The 12,927-nt window shown below is 41.1% G+C and overlaps 1 protein-coding gene across 5 annotated transcripts in view; it reads left to right on the plus strand.

Annotated features, from left to right (window-relative positions):
- HECW2 (HECT, C2 and WW domain containing E3 ubiquitin protein ligase 2) overlaps positions 1-12,927 on the plus strand; it is a 1,572,445-nt gene that overhangs the window by 985,642 nt on the left and 573,876 nt on the right. The window lies entirely within an intron of this gene.

The following is a 12,927-nucleotide window of genomic DNA, read 5'->3' on the forward strand; positions in this document are numbered from 1 at the left end:
GCACTGATTAGCAGTGGTAAAGTGCCCAGAGTCCTATAGCCAACAGCCACAGGTCAGGAAAAATAAAGGAGGAAGAAGCAAAAAGTTTGGGGATAACCCTGCAAAAAAGGCCATTTCCAACAAGGTGCAATATAATAGTATTCAAAATCTGGCACCACCAGTCCCCCTCCGTCTTGGGCCTCATTAAGGTCATCAAAGCCACTCTCCTCCTACCTGCCCCCCACAGGAATTCCGTCACCATTGTCTGGAGCTGTTTGAACCGATCCGCAGGGATCCATATTGGCAGAACTCCAAAGATGTAGAGGAGTCTCGGAAGAGTCACTATCTTTAACAAGGACGTCCTGCCCACCACCGAAAGGGGGAGGGTTCCGAGAATTCGAAATTGGCTTTCGTTTCTCATATAATCTTCCCCACATTGCCCTCCAGGAGATCCCTTCCCAGTCAATTCCCTCCACCATCTCAGGTGTATCCCCCCCTGCATAGTAGGAACCAAACGTGGCTTTCTCCAATTCACCTTGAGGCCCGATGATCTTTCCAGTTCAAACAGTAGGCTTTTAGCACCCTCCAATTGTGTTTCCGTATTTCATAAAAACAGTATCAAATCATCAGCGTATAACGCTATATGATGAATATGTCCCTTTACTTACAGTCCGCTGTACCAAGTTCCAGACCTGGCTTTGGTGGCCAGCAGCTCCGTGGCTATCGCAAACAGCCGTGGTGATAACGGGCATCCCTGCCGTGTTCCTCTCTCTATTGCATACCCCTGTGAAATAAACTTTCCTGTCCGAACCCGGGCTGTTGATTCTCTATATAATAAGGCTGTCCATGCTCCAAATCCCTGCCCTAACCTGAAAGCGTGCATCACTCTGAATAGGTATGGCCATTCGAGGCTATCGAATGCCTTTTCGATGTCTATTGTCAAAACAGTCGCCTCTTCTTTGCTGAAGCAGAAAAAATTGATGATGGCTTTGAAGATATATTGTGTATAAAAAGGGGGTACCCAATATTCCAACCGCATCTGGGTAAAACAATTATAGCAAAAAACAAGATGATGCGAAGGAACCGATCAAATGATATTTTTCTCAAAATATGAAGGAAACCACAAATTACTCCTTCACAGTAAGTTATTTTTTATTGAAATTAATCATCTGCTAATCATATCATTGTCTGGACACAGTTTCATTTGATAAATCTCTTTTATCAACATATAAATAAAGTTCCAAATATTCATTTCATACGTAATTCAGTGAACATCGGTCCATTACTCAAACAAAGAGAAAGGAAGGAACATAAACACAAACAACAAAAGGCATTTAATCCATTCCTTATTCCCCTACAAAAAATAATAATGGATGTTGACACTATTATCGTGAGCATTCCATTGTTTGAAGTCGCCCCATTAGATAGTACTCGAAGGTAGTAACCGTTATACCTCTTCCACAATTTATTGGTACTATGTATATCTCAATTCAAACAATGATTTAAATTCTTCCGGGGCACTATTGGGCCGGAAGGCCATGGCCCAATAGAACATTACTCGCCATGGATTTTATGCCGCTGTGAAATTAGACAACTCGGATTGCTACGGAATTGATGTTGTTCCAGGAGATATATCCTTATATACCCTAGTCCTGATGAGGCCCGCAAGCAAGTTGGGCTGAAACGCGTCGACTACTGTTGAATATTAAGTGCCCCGGAAGAATTTAAATCATTGTTTGAATTGAGATATACATAGTACCAATAAATTGTGGAAGAGGTATAACGGTTACTACCTCCGAGTACTATCTAATGGGGCGACTTCAAACAATGGAATGCTCACAATAATAGTGTCAACATCCATTATTATTTTTTGTAGGGGAATAAGGAATGGATTAAATGCCTTTTGTTGTTTGTGTTTATGTTCCTTCCTTTCTCTTTGTTTGAGTAATGGACCGATGTTCACTGAATTACGTATGAAATGAATATTTGGAACTTTATTTATATGTTGATAAAAGAGATTTATCAAATGAAACTGTGTCCAGACAATAATATGATTAGCAGATGATTAATTTCAATATATAAATAACTTACTGTGAAGGAGTAATTTGTGGTTTCCTTCATATTTTGAGAAAAATATCATTTGATCGGTTCCTTCGCATCATCTTGTTTTTTGCTATAATTGGCTTTGAAGATATAAGCAAAGAAGTTGAAGACAATCCCATGAACAGACAGACTTATGCTGTGCAAATTTACTGTCTTTTTAAAATTACATTTTATGAATTACATCATGGCAAAAAGAAAACTCCGCTACACATCATGACTGCCACGCCATCTATGACAAGTGCAAAAGTAGAGAGCTAATCGCTTCAATTAATAGGATTGGTCTATCATCAAGCTATAATGACATAGTATGGAGCAGGAACTTGTTAGCATCTCCTGCTGCAAAATCTAGTGAATCCAACAGTACATCACTTCCAAGTCACTTTACCAGGAATATATTTACAATTGCTGCTCTTGATAATTTTGATTTTGAACACAGTTCTTCTTTGTCTGAAACATCCAGCACACATGATACTGCCATGGTGCTTTTTCAAGACTCTGCCAATGAAGTAGCTGCTGGAGAGCAAGCTGTGTCAGCTGTAGGCATAAATAAACAAAGCTGCAAACTTATAACCCAACTGCCTTGCCAACGTGTGCAAAATCACTACAAGTCATCAACACGTCCCAGTCTACCTAAAAGTTTCAAAGTGGCTGAGGACATGGATCTTCTTGTACCTGAGGCTGCGGTCCGCAAAGCTGACTTAACAGAATTGATCATATCGCTTATTTGGTGCGGACTGAAGGATGAAGAAAAGGCAGTTTGTCCGTGGGCTGGAATACATGCTCTGATCTCCCAGAATACTTTCCCACTGAAGAAAGTTGGGTTTTACCAGTAATATCATCTCCAGTCACAAACTATGCAACAGTATACACAGCTCTAAATAATTTCCAAAATGTGCATGCTCAGCTTGAAGACAGCCTACCCTGCCAATTTTCTGTGGTGATGGTGTTTACCGTATTGTAGCTGACATTTTTATGAGCAATCCAGTAAAACTTGGTGATCTTTATCCTATGATGGGCGTTTTCCACATGACAAAAGTTGTGTTGTGGTGTGCAGGAAGTTATCTCAGTGGATGTGGCATAGATGATGCACTTATTGAGGCTAAAATATTTGGAAGCATTGCTGTCCAGTCAGTATTGAGCGGACCTCATTATGTTTGTTCATTACAAGGTATGCTCATCATATCTGAGGCTATAGAAACATTGTGTTGGGATGCTTTCTGGAACAAGAATGACACATTAGGTTTTGCATATCTTATCTCAGAAGTGAACTAGGCACAGGGTGCACATCATTCAAAAGAAATAAAGCAAAGCCAGGCAATGTTAAATACACTCAGTTCAAAATCAGAAAACCTGAAAACCAAGTTTATAGAGTTTGTCAAAGAATGTAATGAAAAATCAGAAATTTGCAAGTACTTCGGGAATGTTTTACACATGATAGCTCTAGTGAAAAACTTGGGACATGCTGATCGGGAAGGTGATTGGGAGTTGTATATTAGGACTGTGGAGTCACTGATTACTGTGTTTCACGAATTTCATTGCATAAACTACAGAGATATGGGTCTTGGTATTTGGAAAGAGTGAACAAGCTTGAGGTGGAATAACCATACCTCCACCGAAAATTCATCCAAATACATTTTGTGGTGAAAGATAGAGAGTGAAGGTTCAATGCTGTGGCTCCAGATATGAAACTGGAACAGACGACCCAGAGATCACATAAAAGCTCCAAGGGAATGGTTGTCAGACACAGGAAAGTGAATATGTTGCTTAATGGCAGCTAGTTTACATTGAAGTCCTTTCTATTTGCAATGTTTTCAGAGAGATGACAAATTCAAAATTAATGTACCATCGTGAAACTGTTCCTCACCATGAACTTGTGGGAAAGAGAGGGGAACGTTTTAATAAACATGCTGACAGCCTTCTTCATTTCATGCAGCAGCAAGAAAACTCCTTTGAAATGACTGAGCCTGTGCAATTACACAACTTCGTCACCAAACAATTTGTGGATAACTATTTAAAGACACGTCTTCAAGATGTCCTGGAACATGGATCAAAACCATATGCAGAACAGATGCAGGAGAGATTTGTATTGAAAGAGAAAAAGATGTTTGACATAATCATAAAGCTAAACGTCCACACTATAATTGCCATAGAAAGAGTTTCATCCAAACAGCCACTACAAAACAAGTTACAAAAAACAACTTTCGCAAGCACATAGAGAGATGAAGGTAGCCTAAGAAAGGGGTGAATTTATCAAGTATATTCTGATGAATGATCTTCTTCCAACAAACGCATTATTCAGTGGAGATGATGCAACCAAACCAGTGAAGTACAAACTCGTACAAGAGCTAAAAAAAAACTTTCACCTGAAGAATTTCAGTTCGAAAAGGTGTCCTAATTGAAATCTGCTGTAGTTGTGGACTATATGTGATAATTGCGAATTGTCAATATTTTATCCATGTACGACTTCGGAGAGGTCGTTCAGACTATTCTATAGATACCAAAGTCAGTGTGCACCTTGCAAGAACTGCACATTGTCTTTGACAGTTATCTTGAACTATCTGTTAAAGAATGTGAGAGAATCTGAAGAATGTCTACAAGTGGAACAATTGACCTGCCCCCATCAAAATTGTGACACCTATACCTGTGTATATTGATACATTCTGGTCAACATCGAACAAGATGAAATTGGAGATGTTGACTCGCCAAAACATTGCTGATGCTTCAGTGAACCCTGAGTTTACAATTTTTGCAAGTGGAATGATTGTCAATGAGGAGTTGGTGCCTGCAGACATATATTCAAATGATACGGGCCATATTGTTCATGAACTTGACAGAAAATTGGAGGAAGCTGAACTTCATGTTGTGCCACATGTTGAGTGGGCTGTTCAAAATGGTTCCAACTGAGTCATTGTACTTTCAAATGACACAGATGTTATTACTGTACTACTTAGAGCAGTTGCAATGTAAATAAGTCAAAGACTGTCAGAGTTATGGATACGTTATTGAACAAGCGAGAAAAAATACTTTATCCTGCTTCATATTCTGTACAAGAAACCTGATCCAGAGATGCTCAGTGTTCTTATCAAGGCACATATTCTTATGGTTGTTGACACTATGAGGAAAATTGGAACAACGCTTGGAGCTTTAAATGCTGAACCTGTGAAGTTTCTAAAAGAATTTACTCAGACAGAAGAAGAATGTGACTTTAAGGACGTAGAAAAATACCTTATGCATGTGTGGAAAGCAAGTTTTGACTGTCATACATTTGAAGATACAGTGAGTTCAAGAGATCAGTCCCGCTAAGTGACCTTCCACCAATGTCATATTCTGTGCGTGGACACATTAAAAGAGTGTTCTACATGATCAGAAGATATGGAAATGTTTTAAATCATGCACATGTAGAGATAGATCAGTGTGAATTAGGTTGAGAAGATATTGATGGGGTGCTAAAACCTACGAAATTACTAAAGCCTTTACCCACAGATCTTACACATACTTATACTTGCAAAACCTGTGCTACAAAAAGATGACCCTGTTGATATGCTCTTCTCAAATGTTACACATTCTGCAAATGTACCACGCATGATTGCCGAAACAAATGAATAAAGTGAACTATGAAACTGTGTCTAAAACAGGAGTGATAAACATTATTATTTTCATATTCAGATCATAAACTTTGTTTGGTGTATACATAAAAGGATTAAAAAAAACATTATTATATGTTTCATTTCTATATGTCTCTTCTTCCTCTATTATAGCAGCCATTTTAGAAAATTGTGGAAGGGTTGCTCTGAAAAGTTATTTTCTGTCTCTATAAGACTACTTGACCCCCAAAACTTATGTTTGACACCAAAATTAAGTATATAGGTCTCATGGTTCCTGAAATATTGCATCATCACTGCAACACATCTACCATTTTTTTAAATGTCGTCCAGAAAAATTTGGCCCAGATCAGCAATGTCTACCCGACCTTAATTGCTTCTATAATTATCCAAAGACACAAATCAAAAATGTAAATCTCTGGACAATTTTTTTGTTTTTACGGAGATATATCAGGCGCTCGGGATTATATGAGTTCAGGTGCAAGGGCAAATGGGCTAAAAGGTCATCTGCAACAATCCACCCCCATGGATGTTGATCCACCAAAATGCCAGGGGTAGCGGAAGTGACAACACACACCCTTTGACCTTAATGACGTCACAGGAAGTGACATCACATCACCTTTGACCATAAATGTCCCCAGGAAAGGATGTATGACGTTACAACGCACACTTTTACAACGCATGCACTTACAACGCATTTTTTACAACGCAAAATCCATTACAACGCACTACACTTACAACGCATGACACTACAACGCATTTTTAAAAACTACCTTTACAACGCATACCATTACAACGCATAATATAAAATTGCATTTAAGGTAAGTATTAGATAGTATAGGGGTAAAAATTACTATTCTAACTCCAGGGGGTGCAACAGTAGGGTAAGTGTTGGATAGTATAGGGGTAAAAATTACTATTGTAACTCCAGGGGGTGCAACAGTAGGGTAAGTGTTGGATAGTATAGGGGTAAAAATTGCTATTCTAACTCCAGGGGGTGCAACAGTAGGGTAAGTGTTGGATAGTATAGGGGTAAAAATTGCTATTCTAACTCCAGGGGGTGCAACAGTAGGGTAAGTGTTGGATAGTATAGGGGTAAAAATTGCTATTCTAACTCCAGGGGGTGCAACAGTAGGGTAAGTGTTGGATAGTATAGGGGTAAAAATTGCTATTCTAACTCCAGGGGGTGCAACAGTAGGGTAAGTGTTGGATAGTATAGGGGTAAAAATTACTATTCTAACTCCAGGGGGTGCAACAGTAGGGTAAGTGTTGGATAGTATAGGGGTAAAAATTACTATTGTAACTCCAGGGGGTGCAACAGTAGGGTAAGTGTTGGATAGTATAGGGGTAAAAATTACTATTCTAACTCCAGGGGGTGCAACAGTAGGGTAAGTGTTGGATAGTATAGGGGTAAAAATTACTATTCTAACTCCAGGGGGTGCAACAGTAGGGTAAGTGTTGGATAGTATAGGGGTAAAAATTACTATTCTAACTCCAGGGGGTGCAACAGTAGGGTAAGTGTTGGATAGTATAGGGGTAAAAATTACTATTCTATCTCCAGGGGGTGCAACAGTAGGGTAAGTGTTGGATAGTATAGGGGTAAAAATTACTATTCTAACTCCAGGGGGTGCAACAGTAGGGTAAGTGTTGGATAGTATAGGGGTACAAATTACTATTCTATCTCCAGGGGGTGCAACAGTAGGGTAAGTGTTGGATAGTGTAGTGTAATATTATGCGTTGTAATGGTAGGCGTTGTAATGGAATGCGTTGTAAAGGTAGTTTTTAAAAATGCGTTGTAGTGTCATGCGTTGTAAGTGTAGTGCGTTGTAATGGATTTTGCGTGGTAAAAAATGCGTTGTAATTGTAGTGCGTTGTAAAAGTTTCGTTGTAAAGGTTGTTCCCCCCCAGGAAATGGTGTCACATGACCTTAACCCTGAAGACCTTGCCATTATTGACATCACTGAAGTTCTGTAATAACTGCATGATTAGTATAACACAACACAGATAAATGCCCATTTTAAGAATCACCTATATTAGGAACCTGACAGGATATTTTAAATTGGAAGATTGTTATACTTACCCTGAATTGTAGTGCGCCAGACCTCTTCTAGATCACCTTGGGGTAGAGGACTTGTCCTACTGAGAAATTGTCTTAAATAATGAGTACAAATACTGTATTAAATAACACTATTTTCACTTAAATCTACAAAAAAGCCATAGGTCCAGAAAGGACACTTCTCATATTCAAGTCCAGTGTCCGAATTTTGTAATTAACTTTCATCATATCTTAGGTTACCATTATGTCCAATTACCTCCAGTATGTCAGGGCCAGAATTTTGTTATGGTTTCCTCCCTCCCATATGTCATGTCTTGCCCACCTTATGCAAAGAAGTTTCTCCAATGAGCTAGTGATAGCATTTTGCCCTGGGTGCTTTCTTATGCCAACAATTGCCTCCAGTATACCAGATGCAGTATTTATCCATGAGTGCTTCTTTAAGCCAATTAATACCTTTGTTATGCCAGGGCCAATGGCAGACTAGCAAGCATACCACCACAATCTAATTCATTCACACGTACATTAAATCACATTCATTCCTACTCGCACTCCATTATTCATTCTCACTTGCACTCATTTACTCTCACTCACCATCTTGCACTCGCTCTAACTCAGTCTATTACTCATTCTTACTCTGGCTCAATCATGATAACTCAGTTGCACTCACTCTGTCATTCTCACTCATGCTTATTTATTCTCCAACACTCTCTCACTCCTTCTCTCTCCTTCATTCACACTCATTCTCCTTCACATTTACTCTAACTCTCACTTACTCATACTTTCTGACTCACTCATATTCACTGTAGGGAATTGGGTTACTGGTTGAAAGGGGTGAAACCCTACTCAAACAGTAACCTCAATTCTTGCCATGATGAAACACCAGCAAACCCCAAATTAACCCGTGCTTAACCCTCTGGTAGCTTTGCCCAAAAGCAGAGAGGCTTAATTTCGAGTCAATGTGTAAATTATTTATGCCGTACTTCAAACAGTAATAAAGTACAAACATAACCTAAGAAAAATCCCACATCAATTTAGAAAAATAAAGTAAAATTTAATAAACTATTTGACACCAAAACAAGGAAAATCCAATTAGTAGAACCGGAGATATGCAATTTTAAAGGTTTTGTGGAACCCTAAGGTTCAAAAAGCGCCAACTGTGTTTATCTGGTTGTGGTAGACTGTGCCTAAGTCACGAATTCATGCTGATCATGATGGAGTGCGGGCCAGATACAGGACTGAGTTCAGTCGACTGAGAAAGTGCCTGGTGTCGAGATACAAAGTCTTTGTGTCACGATGTGCTGGTTAGCGTTGAGGAGCTGTCGACTAGGAGCTGTGATGCAAGGTTCAGCGTTGAAATGCGTCACACAGCTGTAGAGTCGATGACCATCGATGAGCTGCGGTGCGAGATCCTATGTTGTTGTCGAGGAAGTCAATGGGGCTTGCGGAGGCTTTCAAGCGATGCTTCGGGACAGGGAACGAGATGTCAGCATTGAAGAAGCCACCACTGTTTACAAGGACTTGCGTGGGGATGTGACGGAATTGAGGACGAACTGTGTCGTGGTGGGCTGGAGCCAATGGTTGGCTCAGTTGTGCTGCGTCAAGATGCGTGGATATGTATCAACATTGAAGAACACTGTTATGTCCCTGTGGCTTTGAACAGGGGGCCAGTCAACCGACCCTTGGAAATTTACTGTTGTTCTGGATACACACAGGCAAGCTGGATTCAGAAGGGTTGCTCACAGCAGTAGAGGATTTCTGGTGCAGCAACATTCGGCCTTTGGCAGCAAAGCAGTATTTGGTCAGCCAGCAGGGCAGATTTCACAGCTGGGCAGTCTTTCTTCCTGCAGGTCCAGAAGTGATCTGAAGATTTGGGTTTGAGGGTCCAATATTTATACTTGTGCCAGCTTTGAAGTAGGAGAAAGGTCTGGAGGTTTCCACCTCCACAAGTGTTTGGAATTTCCCTACTCTCTTCCCTGGCCCCAGCCTTTCAGGGGGCAAAAAAGACTAGTGTGAAACCCTTTGTGAGGGTGCTGAGGCAGAGCCTTTGCTATGTGCAGGTCTGGAAGGTGACAGCTCCTCCTCTCTCCCCCTATCAAGTCAGGGATGGCCCATCTGCCAAAACATATTACCCCTATGTCTCACTGTCTGGAAGCAATACACAGAGACCAACTGCCAGCTACACCTATTCATGTGACTCAGGATACAGGCTTCGGGCACCAAATGTTTAGGACAAGAAAATGCCAACTTTCTAAAAGTGGAATTTTCAGAATTGTGACTTAAAATCCAACTTTACCTGGGGGATTGCCTCCCGGCGCTGCAAGCTTACTACTGGGCAACTCAACTAGCAGTAGTTAATAAATGGGTACACGTAGCCCACAATGATCCAGCCTACAATATGGACAGACATAATATGAGGCCAGGGGATACCCCAGAGCCATTTATGGTGGGAAACATGCAACACCACTACACTCCCCAACATTATTGACAATTAAAATATGGCACACAGCATCATAAGCGCTGGGTTTGAAAGACAAAATAACCTTAGCTGCACCACTGTGGGTTTCTAGAGAACTATGATTGCTGGGGAACCAATCAGGCTTTGAGGCCTCAAGGTGGGCGACCTTTGGGTGAGAGGGAAGGTTAGACCCTTTGCTGATCTTCAAAAAGACTATGATTTGGCTCCCACAGAGATCTTTTGATACCTCCAGGTCAGACACACATTAAAACAAGCTATTCCGAAGGGTGCGGATCTTCCGGACTCTTCTCCCTTGGAAGATAGGCTTTTAGATGATTATCTGAGTAAGAAAGCAATATCACTCACCTATCGGAAGATATTAAAAAATTCCCCAGACAAGCTCGAGGAATTGAGATCCAGATGGGAGGAGGATGTGTGCAGACTGGATGATGAGGATTGGCTGGAGGCACTGGCGTCACCCAGAGAAGTGGCGATCTGGTCCCAATTCAGACTGATTCAATTGAAATGACTGCATAGTTCATATTATACACGTGCTACACTAGTCAGAATGAACAGACTTGACTCTGCACTTTGTCCCAAGAAGTGCAGCCAAGAAGGCACCTTTCTACATCCATGGTGGAATTGCCCCAAAATAGGGAAATACTGGAATAAGATCACCACGCACAAGCAACAACTATGTGGCAAGGACCTAGCGATCTCACCCCAAGAGTGCCTATTAAACGTCTGGGGTAAAACAGACCTAACAATGGGAGAGAAACTTTGGGCCCCATTGGGCTTTATGATAGCTAAACGCAACATCGCACGTAAATGGGGGGCCGAGTCCAGTCCGATGTTTAACGACTGGACAAACGACATGGACCAGTGTATGCAGGCAGAAAGGATGGTTTATGAGAACAGGGGGTGCCCACACAAATGGACAAAGATCTGGGGGAAATGGAACGAAAGTAGGGGGATGCTCTGTTAACCATTTCAAACTACCAACCCACCCGAGGTCACTGCAGAGTGAACACACTGGGGCCGGGGTGATCCCCCGTGACAGGAGAAAGGGGGCTTGTTGTTGTAGTGGTAACCCGCATCTGCTTACAATCACGAAGTACAAGATGAATGTTGTGCAATGTGTACAGCATGTCGCTTGTAAACTTATGCTGATCGAAATGGTTTTGGCTTTCTTAATCAGGTACTGTTCCAAAATAAAATAAACACTTTAGAAAAAAAAACTATCTTTACCAATAAAGTGGGTTTTATATTTTTACATTACAATTCTTTAGACCTCAAAGCAGTGCCATGCAATGGGCAAGCCAAAGGGTCGATGCTGCGACCCCTAATTCCTAATTAACATTCATGCCCCCCCAATCTGTGTGTCTTAGCCAGGGCTGCTGCAGATTTCAGAATACATACAATTCTTTGGCTGATGTGTGCTGAGCTGTGCTGGAGATAGGGCCTCAGTGACAGCCTTGTACAAATTAATTTGCAATTCATCTACAGTTTGAAGTGCATACAAACTATGGGAACTGTGTTAAAATAATCCATGGGAAATGCATTCTCACGATCACTGCAGATATCTATGTGTGTAACAAGGTAGCCAGAGAACTGAATCCTTGTAGGAGCACAGGGGAATAGTGACACATTTATTATAGTGCTGTGAGGTCCAAGTCTGTGCCTGAGAGCACCGTCAATATGAAAGTCACTATTTGAAAATAGTGTTTCAGACAGAATAATATAAACTGCTGCAAAATGTACAAATAGATTTACTAACACTGTGACCCAGATTAGCATTACACAAAAGTGACGCAAGCTTAAAGTAACGCGAAGTGTCACTATGCACTACTTTGGGTCAAGAGAGCATACTATGGATGTTAAATGGGCTTAACCACACATGGGTTTCATTGCAAATCTCTTTTTACTGACATTGATAGACAGGGATTTGTGCCAAACAACTACGCCATCATAAGGCAGGCTTAACAGTAGAGCAACTTCAAAACGTCGCCACATCCGACCTCCATTGCATGCATGCTAAACTGTACAGCACAGATACAAAGTGGCAAAAGGATAAAGCATAGTTTTTGTAATAGAAAGGTCCCTTTCCAGTACAAAACTCATGACTGTCATCACACATTCACCGTTTCACCACAGTACAAGGATGTGCACGTAGCATAACCTAGCCTAAAGAGCGCCAGCACAGGGAGAGTGCCCCCATCCCTCCCTTCCGTTTCAGCGAGAAGGCACCAGATGGTTGGCATAATCTGTTCCTGAACCGTTGTATTTTTTAACAAAAGTAAGAGAACTGTTATTGTAAAATTAAAAACAAACATTGGGAACGTTTTACCCAACAAATCCCACCCATATCAACTACTCAGGTCATCCAAAAGTCATTTACAGGAGTTGGGGAAAGTGTTTTTTCATTACTTCTTGCACCTCATGGTGTTGCTCTTTCTCTGCCTATTCAGTCTACCTGCAAGAAGCCCATGGAAGACGCTAATATTTTAGTGGATTTGACACTTTGGGCCCGATTATGATGATGCTCAGAAAGCCTCCTACCAAAGGCACCATGTGCGGTCGCATTGTAATTGCAGTGTCGAGACCGCCAATTGGGGGTCGGTCGGTCCCAAGACCGCGACGGTGTCTTGCTGTATGGATCTAGCTCAGTCCTCTTTTATGAGGACTGCTCAATGTGGGAAGTAATTCCTGTGTTTTATTCTGTTTTAGTATAA

This window comes from Triturus cristatus, chromosome 3_2, assembly GCF_964204655.1.
Source record: "Triturus cristatus chromosome 3_2, aTriCri1.1, whole genome shotgun sequence".
In the NCBI taxonomy this organism is placed as follows: Eukaryota; Metazoa; Chordata; class Amphibia; order Caudata; family Salamandridae; genus Triturus; species Triturus cristatus.